At 52.5% G+C, this 9808-nt stretch overlaps 1 long non-coding RNA gene across 1 annotated transcript in view; it reads left to right on the top strand.

The window, feature by feature from the left end:
• Positions 1–4794: 4794 nt before the first annotated feature.
• The window catches only part of LOC125624580 (uncharacterized), an 88403-nt gene continuing 83389 nt past the window's right edge, over positions 4795–9808 (top strand). The window contains exon 1 of the long non-coding RNA XR_012665506.1: positions 4795–5118. This is a non-coding gene — a long non-coding RNA (uncharacterized LOC125624580). The remainder of the gene's footprint in view (positions 5119–9808) is intronic.

Below are 9808 nucleotides of genomic sequence, written 5' to 3'. Positions count from 1 at the left end.
GTCGCCCGGGTCCTGGACCACGAGGAGGACGTCATCGGCGTACGCCGACAGGACCAGCCGCAGCTCCGGCTCCCGCAGCACCAACCCCGTCAACCTCCTGCGGAGGAGACAGAGGAAAGGCTCGATCGCCAGAGCGTACAGCTGGCCTGAGAGGGGGCACCCCTGCCGCACCCCTCGCCCGAAGCTGACCGGTTCGGTCAGGGTCCAGTTGAGCCTAACCAGACACTCCGCGGAGGCGTACAGCACCCGGAGAAAACTCACAAACTGAGGTCCGAATCCAAACGCTCGCAGGGTGCTCAGGAGGTACCCATGATCTACCCTATCGAACGCCTTCTCCTGATCGAGAGACAGGAGGGCGAACGACAGACCGTCTCTCCGCCCGAGTTCCAAAAGGTCTCGGACTAAAAAGAGGTTGTCAAAAATGCTGCGACCCGGGACAGTATAGGTCTGGTCTGGGTGAATCACGTCCGCCATCACGGACCCTAGCCGCAGCGAGATTGCTTTCGCTACGATTTTGTAATCCGTGCTGAGGAGTGAGAGGGGACGCCAGTTTCGTAAGTCGCGGAGGTCCCCCTTCTTCGGCAGCAAGGCGAGCACCGCTCGTCTGCACGAGAGAGGGAGGACCCCGCCCTGCAAGGACTCAGCCCAGACAGTAACTAGGTCTGGGCCAAGGATGTCCCAGAACGCGCGGTAAAACTCCACGGTCAGCCCGTCCATGCCCGGAGATTTATTGGTGGGCATGCGACGGAGGGCTTCCGAGAACTCGGCCAGGGTGAGAGGCAGCTCTAGCCGGTCTCGGTCGCCCACGCTGACCGTGGGGAGTTCCTCCCAGAGCACCCCGCAAGCGCCAGGATCGGTCGGATCCGGGGAGAAAAGGTTTGCGTAGAAGTCACGGGCCCTCCCACACATCTCCTCCGGATCCGTGAGGGGGGTGCCGTCTTCCGCTAGAAGGCAGGTGACGTGTTTTTTGGCCCCCCTCGTTTTCTCCAGGGCGTAGAAGAAGCGGGAGCCGCGATCCATCTCCTGAAGGAGGCGGATGCGGGACCGGACAAAGGCACCTCGGGCCCGGTGGTCCTCGAGGGCTCGAAGTTCCTCCCGCTTCTCCCGGCACGCTCCGCAGAGGGACGGGTCCCCGGGGCTGGCGGCCAGGCGCCCCTCCAGCTCTAAGACCTCCCGTTCCAACTGCTCTATCGCCGCATTTCTCCGTCGGCTGGTGCCCCGAGTGTAGTCACGGCAGAAGAGCTTGGCGCACACCTTCCCTAGATCCCACCATCGCCGCACCGAGGGAAAGGCACGCCACTGCTCTCGCCAGGCCAGCCAAAACTCCCGGAAGGACGTTACGAAGCTCTCGTCCTCCAACAGGCTGTTGTTAAAGTGCCAATAGGCCTGCTCTGGTCTCTCTGCATGGAGGGAGACCGTTATGGTGGCTAAATGATGGTCGGAGAATGGGGCCGGCCGAATGGTGGAGGAGTGGGCCTGTGAAAGATGGAAACGGGATAAGTAAATACGGTCCAACCGAGAGTGGTGTGACCGATGGGCCTCCACCCGCACAAAAGTGAACGTGGAAGTGTCATCTGGGTGATGGTCACGCCAGACGTCCACTAGGGAGCGATGTTCAACTATTCCTCGGAGAATGTTCGCGGCGGCTGGGCTCCGCTCGGCTCGGCCCCTGAGCGGTCCTGTTCCTCGAGGGTGGTGTTAAAGTCCCCTCCCAGGACCAGGTACTCGTGCGAATCTAGGGTGCCGAGAAAGTCGGACACGCGCTGATAGAATTGTGGCCACTTTGGGCTCGTTTGCGGGGCATAGATGTTAACAAGGTTGACCACGAGCCCCTCCATATGGACTCGAAGGTGCAGCAGGTGGCCCGGCACGGCCTCAGTGACCCCTAGCACCTCGGGCCGTAGGGTGGGGGAGAACAGGGTCGCCACTCCAGCTTGCCAAGTCGTGAAGTGGCTAAAGTATACCCCGTCCCCCCACTCCAGCCGCCACCTGTCCTCGACGGTCAGGTCCGTATGGGTCTCCTTCAGGAAAGCTACAGAGTACCCCCCTTCCCGAAGGTAAGAGAGCACCTGGGACCTGCGGAGAGCCATCCTACAGCCCCTGGTGTTCAAGGTTGCAATAATAAAAGGCGTCATGCGGAGGGCTGGGGGGTTGGGGGCCTCGTATTGGCGGGGGTATTCAGGGCCCTCGGCGGGTTGCGCAGCAACCCGTGACCCATCCCGTGGGTGAGTAGATCGCGTCGGAAGCTGCGGGCTCGCTCGTAGGCCACAGCACCGCGCCTTCCTTGCCCCCTGCCCTCCTTTATAAGTGCCGCCACAAACGCAATTAAGCCACAGTCAAACTCCCCCCCACGAGAGTATAATTCAAAAAATTACTCAGTCTTACGGCCCCCTCCACGATGATTTGTAGCCACAAACGCAATTAAGCCACAAACGCAATTAAGCCACAGTCAAACACCCCCCCACGAGAGTATAATTCAAAAAATTACTCAGTCTTACGGCCCCCTCCACGATGATTTGTAGCTTCTCTGGGTGATTTCTTCTGTCTGCTATCTTCTTCTTCTCCAGCTGTGTTGGCTGTGTTCCAAGGCTTCCGGCAGGCCGAGAATATTGCAAAGATAGGCTGACAGAAAAACGGCTGGGTCTGGAGGCTTCCACTCCCCCCTCCGGATAGCGGGTCGGCAATCTTCCCCCTTCTTCCGCGGGTTTCAGCTAAGGCAAATAGCTGCGCCCGGGAACAGGCGTGGGGGGGGGGGGTGTGCTGGCGGCAAATTGGCAGCTGACCAGCACTCAAACGGCAGCAAAAAAAAAACGGCAAAAAAAACAAAACAAAACAAAAAAGCGTCTGACCTGGTCGGGGGGGGAGGAGGGGCGGGAACTAAGGCAGGGTCAAAAAGTAAGAAAAATGCAGGCCAGGGGGCTTTAGGAAAGAATAGAAAGCAGATAGCTGAGGAGCAAGCAAAGGACATTCCGTTTCCCAACAGGGAACGTTCCAGAACAACCAGGAACCTTCTGGAGACAATTAAGACAGGCTGATTAGAACACCTGCAGCCAATCAAGAAGCTGCTAGAATCAATTAAGGCAGGCTAATCAGGGCACCTGGGTTTTAAAAAGGAGCTCACTTCAGTTTGTGGTGTGCGTGCGAGGAGCTGGGAGCAAGAGGCACTAGGAGTTGAGAGTGAGAACGTGGACTGTTAGAGGACTGAGGAGTACAAGGACACCAGGAAGAAGGTCCTGTGGTGAGGATAAAGAAGGTGTTGGGAGGAGGCCATGGGGAAGTAGCGCAGGGAGTTGTAGCTGTCTCACGGCTGTTCCAGGAGGCACTCTAGACAGCTACAGTCCACAGGGCCCTAGGCTGGAACCCAGGGTAGAGGGCTGGCTTGGGTTCCCCCCAAACCTCCCAACTCCTGGTCAGACACAGGAGGAGTCGACCTGGACTGTGAATTCAGAAAAACGACCAAGCTGAGGGCTGCCGTGAAGCTCCAAGGCGAGCAAATCCGCCAATAAGCGCGAGACCCACCAAGGTAGAGCAGGAACTTTGTTACACCACTTTATAGTCCATTCATCCAGCCCATCCTTCTTTAACTTGCTGGCAAGAATACTGTGGGAGACCGTGTCAAAAGCTTTGCTAAAGTAAAAAGCCAAGGGAAATAAGCATCAACCAACAGGCCAGGCCTAGGGGGACAGTAGGGGGTATTTATTTATTTGTCTGCCTCTCTCAATTCCTCCTGTAAGGCACAGAGGATGAGCCAGCCCTGAGGCTTGGTTCCTGGGCCTGTTGAAACACTCCAGTATCTATTGCAAAGCAACTGAATTCCTGGGAAACCATGACTGGCTGCATTGTTTGTTCATGTGCACTGGCTGACTTGCACCCTGAACTTTCTGTACCTTTCCATCGTGTCCCCTACCCCGCCAGAAACGGAGCAAATTGAATTCTGGTGAAAGGTACCGAACTAGCAGCTCTGGAGAATCTACCAACGACCAAACTGTACCTCCCTGGACCACACCAACCAAAATACCTGAGCCCTGAGCCAGAAAAAGAGCTCCTAAAGGTGATATCTACACTTAAACTGGTGCAGCTGCCCTGCTGGAGTGCTTCAGAGGAGAGCAGCGGTTCTCAGACTGGGCTTGGGACTCCATTTTAATGGGGTCGCCAGGACTGGCTTAGAATTGCTGTGGCCCAGGGATGAAGCCTGACCCCCAGGGATGAAGCCTGACCCCACAGCCGAACCTGAAGCATGAGGGCTTCAGCACTGGGCAACAGGGCTTAGGTTGCAGGTCCCCTGGCTGGGGCTCAAGCCCTTTGGCTTTGGGCTCCCCACCAGGCGCAGTGGGGCTCGGGCGGGCTCAGGCTTGGGGGCCCCCCTCCTGGGCTCATGTTGTAACTTTTGTTGTCAGAAGGGTGTCGCAGTGCAATAAAGTTTAAGATCCCCTGGTGTAGAGGCTGACCGCCGTGATGAGAGGTGTCCAGATCTGCAGCATTCCCAGCTGTTCCAATCCTGGTTGTGTTTATAGCAAAGATCAGTGGACAGATTGGGCGGTGGGGGGGGGAAATGACAGAAAATATCAGCCACATTGGACTTTCCAGGCATGTATTTTTTTCTGTTAGATTTTAAACAAAAGCAAAAAAGTTTTTTGCAGCAAATAAATGCTCAAGCTGGATGCTTTGTTACATTAGTTTAACCCCTTTATGCTTACAAAACACCCCATGGCCTACATGTGACAGATTCTCACACGCGCACTGAGGAGCCATTTCAAATTTGATGCATTTTCTGTTACTGCGACAGCACTAAAAGCTGCAGCTGGTGTTAAAACCTGAATCTGCACCTCCGAGTATTGTTTCCTTGTGTGAAATTCTCTGCAGCTGTTTCTGAGCCCCTCCTTGCACCTAGTGCAGAGAATAATAGACACAGTTTGCATTAAATACACATTAACTGTGCTACTGGATGGATGATGTGGAGAAATCAAGGACATCGCCTACATGGTGCTGGTTTTCCAAGCATAAAGAAGAGGCCAGGAGCAGGGATATACAGTTCTTTGTTATCAACTGTATCTTACTCACCAAGCTGCAGTCATTCTGAATTTGCCTGGAGCCTCGCCATGTGGATGAAATACTCAGGTATAAATTTAATGATCTGGTATTCATAGCCTCATAATTATTAAAAAAAAAAATCCTCCCTAAATTAACCATTCAACTTTATCACGGTCCTTAACTCAGACGCTGAAATAACACATTCATGGAAATGATTATCCTCCATGTGAGAGTTGTTTTAGGGACTTGTCAGGTATGGGCGGTAAATTTCAATTCAGCGTGTTTCAGGATTTGCGCCTCAAGTTTCATCCCATAGATTTGCTTTCCATTATCTATTCTATTATCTTGCCATACCCAAGCTGGGATTTATTTAATAGAGACCTGAAGCTTCAGCCACTGCTCTGGAAAATATGGTGCTCAGACACCATGGTGATGGGTGCTTTAGAGGAACCTATGTGTTATTTATATTGCAGGAGTGCTTAGAGGCCCCTGTGACAAAGTGGGAATGTTCTTAATGTTTTGTCTGAATAGTGTGTGTGACTCAGTTTCCCCATGTGTTTACTCAAGTATCTAGATGGTGGGACAATGATGTGAGATCGTTGCAGAGACCCCCTAGAGCAGGGGTCCCCAACACGGTGCCTGCAGGTGCGATGGTGCCCACCAGGGCAGTTGTGTGCGCCTGCAGGACACCGCGTTGCCGTTTCTCGGCGGCATTTCGGCGGTGGGGTGTCTGGTGTCCGCCACAGTCTTCTGGGAATAGGAATATGCTATTCCCACAGAAAGGTTGGGGACCACTGCCCTAGTGGGCAGGTGTGACTGCCGTCTGGCTGCCTGGGCACAGACAATGGCTGACACTCTGTATCCTGGCAATTGTTGTCGGGAATCCATTCTCTGCACCCCTCCAAGAGGTGTTGGAGAACAAAGGCAGAGCTGGAGGCCAAGTGATTTCTTTGCCTGGGAAAGAGACAAAGGAAGGATGAGGGGCAACTGGGCAGCACAGAAAGCAAGTCAGTCTCCTGTTTTGGGACTCGGGGAGAGCTCTGGGCTCTGGATCCCCCCAAGATGGACTTTGCTGAGTTTCCCTACTTTCTGTGCTAGCAAGATCTATTCTACACTGTGTTGCAGATGATTAATAAACCCTTCGGTTCTACGTTGCTGGCCGAGAGTGACTGCTGACTGCGAAGTTGGGGTGCAGGGCCCTTTGGGGACAGCATAGGTGCTGGAATTAGAGGTGCAGGGGGTGCTGCAGAACTCCCTGGCTTGAAGTGGTTTCCATGATATACAGAGTTTGCAGTTTGCTTCAATGGCTTTCAGCACCCCCACTATAAAAATTGTTTCAGCACTCCTGCCTCAGGTGTCCCATTCAGGCGGACTCACTGTGGGGCACTCATGGTGTAAACAGGGGTGCTGAACGCTCAAGGTCAGACCCCAGGAGGCTTGCCCTAGCGAGAGTGTGCCCTGAGGGGGTTGTCACACTGCACGAGGGTCCTGTCTGAACTCCATTCGGAGTGGTTCCAATAGGGCACCGAGCCTGTGCGCTCCGTGACAGCTGCAACCAGGATCAGGGCCCTGTTGAGGCAGGAGACGGACAGCTGTTGCAAGTTGCAGTGTAGACACGCCCACGGTGGGAGACCGTGCCTGCTCTGAAGCGCTGACAGTTTAAATAGAGAAGACAGGTAGGAGGGTAAACAGAGGCTCAGAGAAAGAAAGTGACATACCCAAGGCTGCATAGCAGGTGAGTGGCAGAGCCAGGACTAGAACACAATTCGTCCAGTCCAGTGCATTAGGTGCTAGACTGATTCTAGAACGGAGATATTAGTGCTTGAAGTGGGCACGAGGGGCTCCATCCCATGCTGATGGAAGTCAACAGGAGTCTCTGCTGACTTCAGTGAGCCTTGGATCAGGCACTAAATATTGTGTGCATGTGCACAGGAGAACTGCCTGCATGGGCTGGTTATAGCGTGGTGAGTGAAAGGCAGGGGCAGCCCGAGAGATGGGAACAGACATCTGCGGGGCGAAGAGGGTGGTCAGTAGGATCAGGTGGCCTTGGAGATGAGAACATCCCTTGGATGAGTCTCAGGAGGGTGAAGGTGCCCACCAGCCCAAAGACAAAAGGCTGACCCTGTCCCCCAGATCTGAGTGGATGATGGACACTGGAAACAGGTGGGTTCAAAATGCCAAAGAAAGCTGGGATCTATTTTTGGGAGGAAAGGTGCTAGATAAATGCAAGGCAGTGTTAACTGTAGGCCAGATACAGCAATTGGAACTCCGGCCAACCACTTCTCAAGAGGGAGATCCTCTCCAGGTCTGGACACCCCCGCCCTCCAACTTCCCTCCCCACTGTTTGGTTTTCCGAGTATTTCATTCAGTGCCGCACCCTGAAGGACTCAGTAGGTCAGAGCTTGAGAACCTCTACTCACTTAATGGACATTGTAAGCTCTTTGGGGCAGGGGCCAACTTTTTTCTCTGTGCTGCCCGCACAGCACAGTGGGCTCCTGGTCCATGACTGTGGTTCCTAGGCTCTGCTAGTAATAATGATTGTTTGTCCTAATTATTAGGAGTCTTTTTCATCCCCTGAGGGAGCCGACCCTTTTCTGTGACTGCCGGAGAAACATTCAGCACATTAAAGGGAGGCTAATAAATTCAACAGAGGAGTGTTGAGTTCAAACAAAGGTCTGTATCCACAAGGGGACTTGGGTTCCTAATGCCCATTGATTTCAGTGGAATATAGGAGCCTAAATACCTTTGATCTGTGTCAGCGCGTGTTTCCCAGATCTTATTAGGTGACAGAGGGCCAGCAAAAGACCACTGGACCATTTAGGGCAACTCTCAAAAATAATCCTGGAGTGAGATTTAAGTGATGCATAGAAGGTGATGGGTTGGGGTAAAAGTACAGAGTAAATTTCACCTACTCTGTATGTATTCAACTATGGATGAATTTAATGGGTCAGATTCTTCTCTATTACTTCAAATGCATTGGTGTAACTCCCCTGAAGTCAGAGGAGTCACTCTGGATTTAAATCCACCTCATTTGGAGCAGAAGTTTGTCCCATGCGTTGTATGAAAACAAAAGTGTAATGATTACCAAGGCTGATGTATATTTTGCTATACCCTGGGCACCTATTTAAATGAATGTCTGGTATGTGATGTTAGAGCATGTAAACACAGCCCACCTGATCCTGACATGCTGTAAGTCAGCAAAGTACCATTGACTCCAAGGGAGATGTGCTGATTTACACCAGCTGAAGATCTGGTTTATAAGATACTTGTCACCATTGGGGCTGGCTTGTTTAAAGTTCACCCTTCGCTCCGTTTTGACAGTGAAACTAGACCAGTCAGTTTCACCTTTTCAACCTGATTCCCTGTTCACTGACACCAGTGTCAATCCGAAATAATCCCATTGAAGTCAATGGGCCTGATTCTAATGTCGCACTTTATTTGACACCAGGGTAACGCCACTGAGTTCAGTTACTCCGGACTTACACTTCTGTAAGAGCCTAATCCTGCTCCCATCTCAGTTAATAACAAAACTCCCATGGTGCAGCCCCAAGAGAGGAAAAATCAGACCATGATGGCGTTAAAATGAGTTTAAAGTAAGAGGAGAATGGGGCTCACTGGGCCAGATCCTCAGCTGATATAAACCAGTGTAGCTGCATGGGTTTCAGTGGAGCTATGCTAACTTACACCAGCCGAGGATCTGGCCCAACAAGAATTTGCTTGGTCCGGTTGGTGTCTGTGAATTTGGTCCTCATAGGCAGTAATGATAAGTGCTTTTGCTAGCTTGGCTCAGCATCACTTCGGTAGCTGTTGGCTCACCTCTCACTGCTGAGTTTTGCAAGGCTGGCAAGTCAGCCAGACCTCCAGGGGTTCGGTGCCGTGGGCATCCCTGAAGCTCTGGTGCATTCAGTTGGACAATTTGCACATAGTACAAACTATTGGTTGTAATGAGATGGAGACTTTCCAGAGAGAGGAGGGGTAAGGTTAATGAGAGCATCCACAGTTACCTTAGGGAGGCTCAGGTATATAGGACCCTCTCTAATGTACATGCCCTGCTGCTGTCAGGGTACCAGCTCAGTTTCTCTGACCAGTGTGGATAGGGACCCCTGATATTTATCTAGATAATATAATCAGTTGCTGTAAATTGGTGTAGCTGCCTTGGCTTCAATGGAGCTGTGTCCATCTACACCAGCTGAGGATTTGGCTTTAAAAAAATGATTGTGTCCTGAAGCAGCCACTGGGAGCTACGCGGGGGGAGGGTGCCTACGGACAGTCAGCATAAACAAAATGTCTTTCAGCCCTCCAGCGAATTACCCTGATGGGCCGCATGCCAAGGGTAGCCAACCACTGCTCTAGTGGCTGGGCGTGAGCGAAGATAGGAGCCGACTATTGCTACTAGCTAATGGAGTTACTCCTTTAGCACAAATTAGAGAGGGCTGTGTTGTGGGGCCGAAGTTCCCGGGGTTCAATCCCTGCTGACACCCCGTAGCAGTTGTTGTTACACTACCAAACACCATGTTTAAGCCCATGAGTGTGCAAGGATGCTGATGTCATGTAGGCACACTCATCTGGGCCAGGATCCTACAGGAGGGGCCCAGCCTCCCTCCAAGCTCAGACTGGTACCACCTCAGCTCGGAGGGCTGACGGAGTGCTTGCTGGAGCCACTCAACAGAGATCTGTGCCTTTGTACCTCCCACTCTTTCAGCAACTCTGTTCCCTCGAAGGAGCGCTAATAAGTATGCAAAGGCCTTCTCCACTCTGTGAATAACTAATATGTTTC

Source organism: Caretta caretta, chromosome 19 (assembly GCF_965140235.1).
Source record: "Caretta caretta isolate rCarCar2 chromosome 19, rCarCar1.hap1, whole genome shotgun sequence".
In the NCBI taxonomy this organism is placed as follows: domain Eukaryota; kingdom Metazoa; phylum Chordata; order Testudines; family Cheloniidae; genus Caretta; species Caretta caretta.
Note: the sequence above shows the minus strand (reverse complement) of the source record. Positions and strands in the feature narration are given on the sequence as shown.